The 15,375-nt window shown below is 40.7% G+C and overlaps 1 long non-coding RNA gene across 1 annotated transcript; it reads left to right on the forward strand.

Annotated features, from left to right (window-relative positions):
- The first annotated feature begins 648 nt into the window (after positions 1 to 648).
- On the forward strand, positions 649 to 11,713 carry LOC133479737 (uncharacterized). The gene is made up of 3 exons (XR_009789056.1): positions 649 to 1,608; positions 5,419 to 5,510; positions 10,390 to 11,713. It is a non-coding gene; the product is annotated as an uncharacterized LOC133479737 (long non-coding RNA).
- Positions 11,714 to 15,375: the final 3,662 nt, after the last annotated feature.

Genomic DNA, 15,375 nt, shown 5'->3' on the forward strand with positions numbered 1-15,375 from the left:
TATAAGCGGTAGTAAATGGATGGATGGAATATGGCTTTTTTTAACATTGAATTTTGTGTCATGTAAATTGTCCTTACACGATATGATGATAATTCTACTTCCGGTCCATCTATAGTCACTTTGAGTTAAACGTAAAAATGTTCTTGTTCTCCATTAGTTGCAGATGTAAAGGCCTAAGAAAAAAAGATGAAATGTTGATCCAGGTTACTTAGTCCTCTTTTCAACATCGATATTCAAATGTTTTCAACTAAAATGTTGCTCTCTTGTCTAATGTTAATATTTTCGATGTCAAAAATGTTTTCAGTCTTTAGCAAAGTAAAGGACCTGGCCTCACTGTTCCAAAACTTTTGGATGGCAGCGTATCGCCATAAAACATTCATACACTTATTCATGGCATTAAAGCCTATTTTGTTCATGAAAGAAGGCTTTATTTTAAGTCCAAAATACGAGATGGAGGCAAAAAGTGAACTTTTCAACCGGACCTCCAGGCTGAAACAATACAAAGCCTATTCATGAGCGACAGAGAGCTCTCTGTATTTCAGTGCGCTCATGAGCATTCTCATGGGATTCCCCAAAGTAAATAGCACGTATGGGTGCATTTCATAAAATGCTTTTATTGCAACTGCATTACTTCTATGTTGACTCTTATCTTCTGATCCAGCTTCCTGTTTGCCTTTCAATTCGAGCTTCAGATGGTTCCAATGGAGATCCTCTGCGCTGAGTTGGAAGCTGCACGAAATCCATTCATTCCGAAAATGCCGCAGCGAGCACAAGCACTCGTGCTCACACACATACACACACACACGCACGCACACACACACACATATGCACCACTAGATAAGCAATAGAAGGGAGTTCGCTCAAATGTTCTGTTGTTTCGCCATTTCCTGTGCCGAAAAAATTAAACAAAGCCGTGCTTCACAACAATTGCTAGCCAAGTTTCCCACTTTTGGACGACAGAACTTCCTGGCATGCTTGCAGCTTGGCTTTTCATTAGAGCGGCCATAGCTTCACCCAGCATGTGTTTGTTTGTTTGTGTGTGTGTGCGTGTGTGTGTGTACGTGTGTGTGTGCGCGCATTTTGTGACTGGTTGTGTTCATGAGTTTGGGCAGTGATTGTGATCAGGATGGAAATATGTGTGGACGTATTGGCGAGATGAAAATGAGAGCAAATGAAACGGGAGGCCCCGAAATACTGTGAAAGTCAATTTTGAATGTGCGACCGAGTTCTGTGATGATGCAGGTGTTTGTCATTTACTCCATGCCAGCTGCTTCTTTCTCCACTCTGTGTATGTTTAAACATTTTTCTCCACTGTGGTGTCTGTTCCCCTTGCTCCTAAGTAAATGTCACAGCAAGCTGCTGCGCTTCCCACACCACACTGTGGGAGACGGACCAACCTCATCGCCGTGGCAACCCTCTGTTCTGCTTCAAAGAGCGGAGGCAAGGGCAGGGAGAAAAGAACTTTTATGCCGACGAGCCCCCTCTAGCTTCCTCATTCCCTCTTGTCCTCACGCATTGTAACACTGGCTGGGACCATGTGCGCCAGCTCCCAGTGTTCAATGGGGCCAGAGGAGGAGGACAGCGTGCCAGGGACAAGGTAATTCTGAGGTATGGAAAACATATACAAAAACAAATATTGAGTGTCAATGGGGCATTTTCATTTCGACTGCATTGTTTGTATAGAAAATTCCGCAACAATAAAACAGGCAATCACCTGATGCTGACAATGTGAATTTTTCCATCAAGTGTATTGAATATTCCATTTGTCACTCTGATTACACATTATATTTACTTAAGGCCACATTTTTTTCCTCCAAAACTAGTATGTCCACATACTATCTCTAACTAGCTCTTGACATATATTTTAATATCATTAAATAGTTTCTAAGCAAACAAAGCCAACAAGAGGCGATTTCAATGTGTGTCTCGAAATGAATACAATAATATGCCACGTCACTCATGTTGACAGATGGAATACGATCCTATTTAAGGTAAAGCAATCAGAAAAGTTTTTTCAAAGAAAAGCTGTCCAACATTCACGTAATTTAGCAGCAGTTCCAAGAAGTGGTATAGTTTGAACTGCTCAAAAAGAACATGTTCTTTTTGTGAAATCTTTTTTTATTTGGTGTGTACAGTATGTACCAGCAGGAGGTTGTCTGAGTTATATTTATTCACTCGAATGGCTTTCTTCTCCACATTTGAACAAGAGTTTTCTGCCAATTTCCATACTGAGACATACTCTCAAGCAAACTGTTCAGTTTGTGTTAATAATTATGAGACAGTCATACAAATGGTGCTATCTTTAAATGGCCTTAGCGTGCACCGTCATACTGACTGACAGTTGACTCTGCATTAGCAGCAGGGACACCAGAACTAGCCATTTTCTAGAATTTTGTATTTAATACAGAGCACAGGTACAATTCAGATGTAATTAATACAGACAGGATGCTGCCAAATGCACCCATAATGGCTTTCTTCAAACTTTTAGTACTGATTTTGGAATACAGTCTGACTTTGTGTTTCTGCCAAATCTCTGGCCAGGAGCGCAATAGGTCCTAGTTTGCCAATTCTTTCATTGGCCAATAGGGCACAAATGATTGTGTCCCACAAATTTTGACTGGAAGCAACAGCACAATTATGTATATCTACTTTGCTGCATCTGCTCGATAGTAAAAATTGTATTGTAATTATAAAGTTTTATACTAAATCACAAATTCTTTGTTATCTGTCCCTGTGAAAGATTGTGCCGTCAATACAGTTCTGTATGGAGTCTGGCTAATATGCCAAAGAGCCTGGCACTTTGATATCAGATTCAGTGTACAGGTTTTATCGGCCCAATGAACCCATTTTCAGGTCCCAGTACTGAAGTTGAGGGTTGTACTCTTCAGATTTCTTTGACAAATTGTGTCAGAAGTGAGATGATCCGCGATAGAGCATATTGGTGTGCCTTCAAAAGCGGTCAAATGCTTTGATAACTACTTGACTGACAGAACTCAAAGGGTTCAGGTTGATAGTTTTTGTTCAAAGCCCTTAACTATTCAAAAAGGTCTCCCCCAGGGGTCCCTACTAGGTCCCATTTTATTTACTATTCATATAAATGTGGAAAACACCATTTTACACTGCTACAGCATATCACACTTACTGGCTCTCCAAATGGAAAACCTGAAAAGTTTCACTTTCAATTTAAGCAGCCTTACAGCTACATATTGTTCGCAAGTGATTGCTTGTATAACTGTGAACACTATCTGACTGTCAAGGGTACTGAGTTAGTTGCCAATAGTGTAAATATTCAATCTACTTGAGAATCTGAACGTGTCAGATATTGTGTGTCATTGGGTAGCTGTGGCCCAATGCTTAGGATCATCGCCTACCGCCGTGGGGGACCTAGGTTCAAGACCCCGACCGGACCGTCCACCGGACTCACGGCTGTGGTGTCCTTGAGCAAAACACTGATACCCTGAACTGCTCCCTGGGCGCTTCAGCTGCCCCCTGTGTGTGTCTGTGTGTGTGTTCACTGTGATGGGTAAAATGCAGAGAACAAATTTCGTGTGCATGCATGTTCATGACAATGAAGGTGATTCCTCTTCTTAATCTCTTGTTTAAATAGCCATCTATAATAATACGTGCATGCAGATGCATGTTCACTCATTCGAGCTAATATGCAGTGCGCATGGAGAAGAGAAGACTGAGGCTTGTCAGGAGAGCGGCTGCAGGTGTGCTACTAAGTTTGGGTGATCTTAATTATATGAATTTTTTTTTCTTTTGAAGACGTGTGCACATGCATACATTTTTGTGAGCATATGCACCATGAGTGGCTGTTTAGACTGTGAGTGTGCTTAATAGAATTTTCTGCTCCGCTGGCTGTGCCGGTGTGTGCCTGTGTTCAGGTTGCACATAAACCCGGCTTCATGTCCAGCTCCGTTCTGCCTTCAATCAGGGTCGAAGGATAAAGGAATAACCTCTGTCACACACACTTACACTCATGAACAAACACTGACCTCTTTCATAAATTACTTTCTTATGGTTTTAGTTGTGCCAAGTGGAATTGTGGAGGTGAAAGACCCATAAAAAAGTTGTGTGGCATGGTGACTTATTTCCTCTACCAAGTGCAAGAGATACTGATTTGATCACCATTTGGTTGATTTGTTAATTACAGGATTGTCCGGATTACACAAGAATTACATAACCAATTCCAATGTTGTTTGAGACACCTAGCACCATTCCCTCACCTGACCTGCGGCTAGTGCTAGCTGCTATCATTAGCAGTGGACCATACTGTAATTCCTGAATTTAACCCTCTTCTCTTTTGCCGCACAATCTTCCCTTGCTGATTGGTGGCTTGATGTTACATCATTTCTGGCTATAATGAAATCAAAATACTCTGTCTAATAGCTAACAACGTGCTAATCACTCAAGCTGTGGCAAGCATGAGCAGCTAAAATTAGCATAAGAATTGAAATCACAGATATAACTGGTTAGCTGTGACACGCCCCTTTTGAGCTGCGTGCCTCCGGCGACGCGAAGCAAGGAGGGTCAAAGTCATCAGCGCATTCCAAGTTTGTAAACGGCAAGAAAACCTTTCAAAAGAACCAGGATGTCGGTACATTGTGCTGCATACGGTTGTGTACAACACTGTCCAATTACGATAGTGTTATGTATTGATAGCAAACACTGTGTTGACAAAAACAAGTAAATCTCATGAAAATCGGTTGAGTAATGAACAAGTTACAACTTAATTTTAAGGTATGTGCATGGCCTTGGATGGGAACGTTGACCTCCCTAACATGGCTGCCACATATGCACGTCAGTTCGCCGGGCTGCTACAGCCCGCTGGCATATCTAGACTTCATATCCATAACTGAAATACTTCAGTATCACACATTGTGAACTGCTGCCACTGCTCAGATACATCCAGAGAAGAAAGTTTATTTACACTCATGCCGATCACTATCTGAAATGTAACAGTACGAGTCCATAACTTCCTTCTTCTCACGTTCTTCTTCTCTTAATATGGCTTGTCGAGGCTGCTTCTGCTATTGAAGTAAGCGTTGCAAAACGCCAAAGCCGTATTTTGACTGCATTTTTACAGTATATAGGTGAGTCCAAATTTAGAGTCGTGAGCCTTCAATATCGCGCCACATTGTGCTGTAACACGCCGGTCAACTCTAAGCTGTACTGGAAGAAATGCAGCAAAACAGAAGAAGAAGAAGAGACTGATTTCTCATAGGTTGTCACACCTGATGACAATTCGTCCTCCAATTTTTATTTATTTTTTTCAAAGACTGTCGGAAACAGGCATGGGCAGAGTGAACATTAATTGATTTAATGGCTAGTTAAGAAATTCGGGTGATGGAACGGGTTGTTGATTCATTCATTAACATTTCACTGGAATACTTAGTTTCACTTCACATCTCACAGGTGACCTTGCATAGACGAGATGAGAGTCGTAGAGTTGCAAGTCAGCAGCTCGCTGATGAGGAATGCTGTGTGCATCCTGGTGTTCCCATTTGGTAAGCTGTCTTTTTGCTGTTCTTTCTCTTGTGGACTTTCCATTTTGCCTATGCCAAGCCTCGACAACAATGCTGCTCCTTCCCTGAGTAAATGGCCAGTAAGTCATGCTCTTTAGGGGTTGGGGGAGGGTGGGTGGTGGGTGCAATTTTGCAGGAGATGGTCTTTGGCAAAGATGAACACTGTGCATCCTCACTCTCGTACATTTCAGTCACTGAGACCTGTCACTGAGGTCTTTCTCTTTCTTGTAAAGAAAAACACTAAAGGGAGGCAGGGAATTGTTCCTGCACTGGGCCACCCTGCCTCACTAAAAACTTCAGCGCCACGGGTCAGACGCTCGGCTCGCGAGTGTTTGTGTGGAGCATGTGGCGTTAAGAGCCCGTTTTCGATAAAGGCGTCCAAAAAGATGTTGGGACGCTATCATCAGGGCTTTGGACTCATGTAACCCTCTGCCTTGCATCCTCATTGTCCCTCAATCCCTACGGTCGGAGTAATGCATTCTGGGTAAAGGAAGGAGGCATGATATTAATGGAAGAGTCACTGTAGTAAATTCCCTGCTACAACCTACCTTTTCTATCCAGAAAGGCTTATTGTTGCATTAGTTCTAAATGTAATTATCAGGTCTTCTGTTCTAAAGCAACAGAGCTCCACTATCCCGCTCTTTTCTATCGAGGTTTAAAATGCATAGTTTGCATTGTTGTTAGTTCCAAAATAATTATGGACAAAGTGGAATGTCCTACAATTTGCACTCCGACCGCAGTTTTTGAGGAAAATATGCCTTATACTGTATGTTGCTTGACATTTGGGACATCGAACCGTGACTACAACAATGACTACAGAGCGAGGCCTCAGTGTTCCGCTACAGTAAGTAGTGTTTAGCACTCTGTTAAGTATTAGTGAGTAACTTCTCTTTGTACTTGTATTAGAATTAATAAACTTTGTTGCTTATAATAGTACCTATCCAGTTAAAAGACTTTATGTTTGCGATGGTTTGACTATTGGAAAAAAAAAAAAAAAACTGAATGCAATTGATCTCTACAGGAAGCATTGAATTATCAACCAATTGGAAGTCAATCAATGTCACAGATTGTTATCGACTTGACGTTCCTCGTTTTTATTTATTGATAATTACGTTTGTCTCCATGGTCAAAACACAGCAAAAGGCCACCTGAAACTTTTACACCCAAATGCAAATATGCACATGAAAACCATAAAATATAGCATTTGCACAAACCTCCTCATAAGTATACGACTGCGAGAATTATATAATCCGTGGGTGCACCAAAAACAGTAGATGGTATATGGACAGTATGTGATGTTAAAGTTAGACGTGGAATTAACATTTTTATAGGAAGTTCTTTGCTGTGTGTTTGCAGGATAAAGTATATGGTAAACCAGTGGGAGCACATACAACAATAGACACCCAGGAACATATACACTCTTAAGATGTAGCCATGGCCACGAGATAGTGTGCAGACCATTAAGCAATATAGATATAAATGCAGAGACCTTGAGGGAGCATGGTGGCTAGAGTCTGTTGAATAGACTTCATCCATTTGGTTTCTCCCCTCCAATAGTTCAGGTAGTGATCTCCCACTAGCTTGAACGAGGAAACCTTGTGGAGTGAGATACTGATCTGTCCTGGGACATTATCTTGTCGGCGGACATTGCGACTTCGTTAGCACAAGCACCGAGCACAGCGTCTTTCTCTCTCCCTCTCCCTCCATCCTGACTGACCAGAGCAGTCCTCCATGACAGAGTAAACAAAGTGTCGAGGATGATGAAAGGTGAAAAAAAAAAAGTGATTTCCATGTCATTCAGTTGTTACGAACCTGCACATACGTTTTCATGATCACGTAGATGGTTTTTTTTGTGTGTGGGTCTGTTAAGGCATCTTTAGAGCTGTTACTGGTTTGATTTTGCAAACTTTCCCACTTCCTGATTTCCTCATCCAGCCAGACATGTTTGAAAATACACTCAACCAATATAGACCAGCTTTTTTGTTAACTCATACCATATCAGGATCTATTTTTCATGCACTTTGTTTCTTTGCATTTTTTTCCCTTACAGGTTTTTGACTGAAAGTCCTGTAATATGCCAGTAGTTGTCGATGTCCAGGTCAAAACACTTTGCCTCTATACCTAAATCAGGGGGACTCATTTTATTGGGTTCGGGACCCCTTCCTTACAAGAGAGAGTTTTTTCCAAGGACCCCCTCACTAATGACAATTAACTTCCATGTGCAACTCTAAATGTCATGGCATTTTTATTTTTTTTTTACGTTCCAATCTAAAAATCCATGACGTGTTTAATAGAAAGGAATTAAACCAAAATCAATTGCATTAAATTCAGTTTATCCTTTATCGCTTGCTGATGTGCATTGCTTTAACTAACAACAAGGCTGCAAACAGAGAGGAGCTAGTCAGTGTTACTTAGTGATTTGGTCGCATTATTTTGGAACTTTTCTGACCGCTTGAGTACTTCTGTATGACAATTGATGGACAGTGTGCTTGGAAGTTCTGAACATTTAACAGAGGTCACCTTGTCTCACTTGTACAACTCTGCATGAGACAATTTCTTGAGCAATGTTTCAACTTCCAGTCTCAGACCAGTTTTCCTTTTCTGACTCCAAAATGGTCCTTTGTCCCTGAGTGTGTCTTCCTATATTGGCACATATGCAAAGGAGGGATGTGTGCGCGGATTGCTCTTTTCTTAATCATGTATGTAAACATTTCATATTTATGTATGTATGTAGGGCTATTTTATATGTATGTATTTGACCCCTTCATATGCACCTATATACAACATTTCAATATTATTTATACCTTATAATAAAGAATATTTATTTTTTGGGTTTGTATGTATGCAAATGCATGTTTGTTTGTGTGTGGTTGTGTTTTTCAAATGTGTCTGCCTCTGTCGGTCTATGCAAGCTTCTTTGTGTGCTCCTGGCAACAAAGCAGTTTGTGGAGCAGGAAGCAGAGGAGAAGTATAAGCCAGAAACAATGAAAAACATCGCAGTCACAAGTTCTTTTTCAATCCTTACCGCTGTGCACCAAGGACCATCTGAATTTACACTTCCCGATTTATTACCCCATTGTTTTAACTGTTTATTTACACATATTTTCAAGTGACTCGATTGAAATAATCCGAGTACAAAGCCAAAATACCGCACAACTACACAAGTGTCAAACATTAGGCAGCAAAAACAAGAAAGTAAAGAATAATAAATAAATAACACAAAAAGTAAATGTAACAGAGTGTCCTGGCATGTTGCTTTTCCCCTCACTGGTTTGAATGCACATAATCCACTGGCTACATCCGCAATTGTTTTCTTGGTCTCCGTACCTCTCCTGTGTTATATTTACATCATATATATAGTTACATAAACTTTCAAGCAATTCCCATCTCTCAGGTCAGCATTTTGTGCCGAAAATTGATAATTGAATTGGCGATTGCCAAGACGTTCATCTGTGGCTCTGTAACTAACAGTTAATTGGCTTGTGCCACGGAGAGGCTGAGGGGAGAGCAGACTGCGAGCAGGAGGGACTGTTTGATTACTGCAGATGGGCTTTCAGACCTGTTTGTGCCGCGTCTGCCTGGAGCTCTCTGACGCCGTTTTGATTTAGCAATTGCTTGGGTGCAAAGGGCAAACAGTTTGATCATTGGAGCTTTGTGAAGAATTCTACCTGCTTTTAAAGAAATGACACACAGTGGGCTGTCTGTCTGCAAAGCAGACAGACGCATGCAAGGTTTTCTACCATTAACACTTTTTGTTACTTTTGAACCATTGGTCAGGAAAATTCTTTGCCACCTGTGGTTCGCACTGCCATACTGAGCACATGGTGAGCAAAGCATTTCAGGTCCAAACAGCCCAGCTGTATTGATCCAGTGAGCAGCTCATTCTATTTTGTCCTCTAAAACATGCCTTTTCACTCGGTTGACTTCTATTCAAAGCTTTGCAGTGAGACCTGTGTCAATAGGGAAGCTTGACTTCATTCCTTAGCTGTGGAAGCCCCCCTGAGGGTTGAGCACAGGCTGCTAGACCATGACAGGCGGGGGGCTAACAGGCAGGAGAGGATTGGATAAAAGATGAGGGGCACAAAACTTTTGAGGACCAGAACAAGGCCATCTGCTTTTTGTGGTGATGAGCATCAAAGCCTAAAGGAACCCTGTTGGGTCTCTGCTTTCACTTGGCCGTTCTACACATGAGCTCCATATTTCAACAAGAAAGACAGTCGGCGAGAGACATTGGGCCACAGCCGAGGTCGCTATTCTGTCTCCCTGTATGGTTTCCAACATTTTAGGAGACTGGTGAGATTGCTTTATTCCTCTTGAGAAAAGCGGTGAGAAAATGACCAGGCTTGACCCAGAGGATGATGGCTCTGCAGCCCCCACCTCACAAAATGGAGGCATGTGAGCAGAGGGCCGAATACAGTTCTGTGATTGTAATGCTAAATAAATGGGTCAGTGCATGGCTTCAACGACCTGCTCCCAGGGTGATTAATTATTGAGGTGACTAATACTACATTTGCCCGGCAGCGCTAAGGGCTTCAGCCCCCAATGGTGGCACCATAACAATAATCAGCCCCGCTGTATCTTTTATAACGATGTAGCCATCTTTCCTTTCTCTCTACGCCTCTCTGGCCTCCCCCTAATTCACACTCACACATTTCTGTTTTTCCTTACTGCCGTTTCCACTTGATGAACACCAAGCTCATTATCTAATGATGCCCGTTCACCCATTCCCTCCCTCCTTCTATACGGCGTCCCTCTGTCCACGAGGCACACTCGGAGGCATGCGGGGGCCAGGCACATATCGTACCAGCTCTGATGAAGCCAGTCACTCTCGCCTCACTCTTCCTCTCATTCGCCTTTGCAGGAGTACGCCTGCCTCAAGGTAGCATATGGCATTCTAAGACTTGCTGGACTCATCGGCCTCCCACACAACACGGCGCCATCTCTCCCTCCCTCCACAGCTCATTTATGTGCTCTCCAAATGCTATTTTCTCACCCCCTCTCCGCAAGGAGCCCCCATTGCTCCAAATTCAAAAAGCCACACTTCAGTGACACTCACCGTAGGGAAGGTTCAGCTTGCCATTTGGTGAGAGGAGACTAGTGTCATTAGTTAAATATTAGCCAGGCTCTACTCCAAGGGAGGGGTACAAGAGCCTTTGCCCTTTTTTGGCTTTGTGATCTGTACCACTCACTCAAACATCCCTTTATTCCAAACTCATGCAGATGGTGCTCTTTTTGTTCTCTTTTGTACATCCTACCAAGCGAGTATTCAACTCACCTGAGCACAGTGGAACAATGAAGGTTGGGTCAGAACCACAAATGAAAACAAAGTAATAAAGTGTGCCACAATGTCAACATGAACAGATGGTTCTGCTCAATAAATGTTGTCGTCTGCAGGCGCCTTTTTCATGGGAGACGTTTAGTCAAGTTATTGATGAATACCCAAAGGTAGAAAAACTATTGATTCTATTGGGTATTTCTAACAAGATGTTGCCTGAATTGAACAAAGAAGTAGAAAACAACGCAATAAACTAAAGACAAGCACAGGCACAAGTGGTCTGTTCTTTCTATGCCATTATATAGATTTGCAAGAAAAAATATATGAATCCTTTGTAATTTCTAAAATTCTAAAATGTGATTTGAAGAAAAGGCACAGCACATCACCATAGAAACCTCATCCCAACTGTGAAGTATGGTGGAGTGGTCTGCTTCGCCTAATGAGGGCTTGGGCGCATTGCTATCATTGATGGAAAAACGAATTCCCAATTTTATTGAGACATTTTCCAGGAGAATTTAAGACTATCTGTGTAATGATTGAATCAGAAAATGATGGATATACATAATGGGACAATGACCCAAAGTAAGACCCAACAGCTGAATGGCACCAACGAAAGAAAATGGAATGACTGAACTCAGCCTGATTGAAATGCGGTGGACATCAAGAGAGCAATTCACACCAGACAACTCAAGAATATTGCTGGAACGAAAATGTTTTGTAATGGGGGAATGATCCAAAATTCCTCCTGACTGTTGTGCGGGGCTGATCTGCAACTACAGGAAATGTTTGGCCGAGGTTATTGTTGACAGGATGGCGAACCAGTTATTAAATCCAAATGTTTACATACTTTCTCCAACCTGCAGTTTCATATTTACATGTTGTGTCCAATAAAAACATGAAAAAATAAAATAAAAATGTGGCCTGAACTTACAAATCTTCCCCTCATTTTATAACTGTATCTTTTAATAATATACAGTGTTATTGTACAGTATGTATATTATTATCATATGTATTATTGTAGATTGTATCATCTCATACTGAGAGTTGCTTCAAATATTTTGGTTACCTCATGAAGCTACAGAGAAATGGCCAGTGTCGATCCAAAATGAACATTGCTATTTTGACATGGCATAATATTTGATAAAGATTTTGTATTGGATATTACATTGTGCAGCTGTACCTAATACAAAGTCTATGTATTGAGAAACCACAAACAACGTACATATGTTTAGTGTATGCATACACAGCATCGTGTATTGGTTAGATACATAGATGGAGATCATCTCCATGCAAGTATTTCGGGTTTGTATGCCAAGCCGGCAAAGATGTTCTTTATCATTACAATCATAAGAGGGATACTGGTGTGCAGTAACAGAACATAATTATATGCGCAGTTCCCGACTAACTGGAATAGTACTGTGTGGGTCCTTTTTGTTCACATTCATGATTCACCCGTTTTATTATTTTTAAAAAAATACTTTACACGTGAAGCATCATCATTTATTAAGACAGAATGGTAATAAAACTGGCCACTTTCATTTTCCAGCTTTCACAACCAAATGGAACAATGAATATTCCTCTGGAAGCACAATTTCCACCGTGGACGGGAGCTGGCACATTATCTGCTCGATCACCTAAACAACATCGTCCTTTAAGAGTGACAATACCACACCGTGAGCCTTCTGTAGCCACACCCGCGTGCTTTCAATCCCCAGCCGAGTCAAGTGGACAGGCACAGGTGTGTGAACAATTAGTGGGATTCACTAATGTTCTCTCCTTCTCTCAGCACTCTTCCCTCCTGAGAACCAGACGGGTACATCGCGCATTAGCTCAATTTGCTTATGTTGATTCATCGAACAATGGCCCCAAATGTGCACTGGCTACAACCAAAATATGACTCTATGAAGCACGTCTTCATCATCACTCTCTGCATTATAAATGCAATATACAAGTCATTTAAAAAAAAAAAAACAATTTCTCTTGCAATAGTACACAAAACAATTGTGTACATAGATTTTTCTTTGACTACATCACTATAAAAACACAGCACTCCGTATCACTCCACCCCAGTAAGTTGCGTCAATATTTGAATGCTGACTACATAAGCATGGCGGCTTTGGAGAATTTCTTCACTCAAAAGTAATTTTACCACATTTACCAGTAAGGAGAGAGGTGCAATAAGGTGTCATGTGGAGATTTTGGTTCATGCGTTTCCTGTGTCCCTCCTCCATTACTCCCTCCTGTCGGCTCAAGATGCACCCGTGTCTTGTCTTTGTCTCTTTGCATTTGCCCTGGTCCTCCTGTCTCCTCCAATCAGCTTTCTATATCCTTGCCTTGTCTGGTCTGCTTCCCTCCATTCCGCCACACCAAACTCTTAAAACAAAGTGAGCAAAATGATATGCTACTACGTCATATTTGTGTCTGAAATATGAACTGAATCATAAAACAAAAGCAAATAAAATAAAAGAACTCTGTCTTATGTTTCATAGAAGCAGAAATATGTTTGGAGCTCATTTGTAATTACTCAGTCTTCCTTTTTTTGTAATACATTGTGCGTTTATAGATTCAACAGTATATAACTAGACATTTAACTTTTTTTCTTTTAAAGTAGAAATGTTTCAGCAAACCTTATAATGTTGTCATTCATTTTTGCTCAAAAAAAAAAAGTCAAATGTTAATTTTTCTTTGGAGAAAATAAAAGAATATATCTAAGTCTTGTTGTTTTTTTAAAAATCAGATCAAAGAATCATATAATAAAATTAATAAAAGACAGAGTTTATGCAGTCCCGACAACTAGAGAATATACTTAGCCTAGTTCCATGCAGGTTGGAAAAGAAGTTTATTGCATATTTTATTATTATGGATTATTCAAATCAAAATGATGCCGCATTAGAAACTACTTTAAGCTATTGTTATGTTCCGATTTGTTGATTGAAATATGTGGCACATAAGTGTGTCAAATATATGCCATATGGCCAAGGGATTGCCCCTCAATTACTATGAATGAGCATCATATTCATAAGATTTTAATCAGTTGGTTATCACAAAAGTGTCAGCGGGTGGCACTCCATATATCTATGTAGTTCAAGTCTTTCAATATTTGTATGTTTTGCCAGTGTGGCAAAATTTGCATATTTCGTGCTTTGTCTGGTTCTTCCTATTGCAGTGGTGTAAATAAATCCTCACCACCCACTCAAATGCACATCACCAGATCTTAAATGCATCGACAACTGAAAGCAGTCCTTCTCTTTACCTGTTTATGCAATCTGCGCACTAATTCAACTCACCTTGATTACTTTATTTCCATGTGAATGAATAGTCGGACGCGTCCGTGTGTGGGAGAGAACGAGATTGGTTTGGGCGGGAGGAAATGTAGTTCCTTGAGTTACTTGGTACTTTTTTTCTTTTCTGTTGATTATGATGGTATATGCAGGGTGCCTCGCTTGTTATTATATCATTAAGCTTGTGATTATTTAAATAGGGGTTATAATGAATGGTGCCATTCGAGGGCTGAGCTCATGAATGTCAGACAGGAAGAGAAGCTCTGATTGCCCTTTCAGGTTTTCCACTTTGTTTTCTTAAAAGGCCTGCTGCAGGTGAAAGGCAGAGGGGACCCACGACCGAGCCATCTTATAACAGAGGAGATCTTTTATGCTTGCATTCATTATGTCTCATACCATATGCAGCCTCACAATGTTGAATATTAATGTCAAAATAAAAGTCAATGCAAGCTTTCTAACACTTGCATTCAAGCGTGTGTGGAAATATTTGTAGTTAGCAGCTTGTCACACTACAGCTATGACTCTTGTACGGCTTAATTTCATACCCAAGTGTACATAACATATGCGTTCTGGGAGTAAGTGGCTAAGAAAGCCTGTGTTTACAACTATGATAGGATAACTAATTTTTACTCTTGTAATATTTAATCTTTTTCTACAATTAACACTATTATTAATATTTTCCCTTCATTCTCATAGTCACTGGGTCCTCGGTTTATGACGGTCCTGACATATAGTATGACATTTCTAGGATATGAACAACGTATTCTTACGCTACACGCACAAGAAGGCACGCTCAGTTACGACCGTACTTACTCGTTTGCATTTGATTGCTTTATATATTTATTTTCATATGACTATTAACTGTAATTATGACATTTTGAAGTTCTGAACGACGCACATTTGAACTAGTTTGCACAGCAGAGTAAGAATATGTCTTCATGCGGCACAAAACAAAATGTTCTGTTAGTGCCATACTGGTTTTCATGTGGTTGTTTTACTGTATGACCTAGGAGCCTTTTTCATACAAATATTTATTGTAAATATGACTTTAATACTTAGTACATAGATTACTAACAGAGTACAGCGTGCTCCGACTTTCAAATTCAGCTTAAGTTGCAGCCGAAGGAACGAAAGTTCGTTGTAAACAAATGACCCCTTGTAGACGTCTCTATTCTATTTTATTTCAGTGTAGCTCCCATTTGTCTTATCACATTACAACACTTATCTTATCACAATACAAGTATAATCTACCACCGTTTTATAGATAAGAGTATCTTGTCTTTGCCCAGTT

The sequence above is a fragment of the Phyllopteryx taeniolatus genome, chromosome 6 (genome assembly GCF_024500385.1).
Source record: "Phyllopteryx taeniolatus isolate TA_2022b chromosome 6, UOR_Ptae_1.2, whole genome shotgun sequence".
NCBI classification, from domain to species: domain Eukaryota; kingdom Metazoa; phylum Chordata; class Actinopteri; order Syngnathiformes; family Syngnathidae; genus Phyllopteryx; species Phyllopteryx taeniolatus.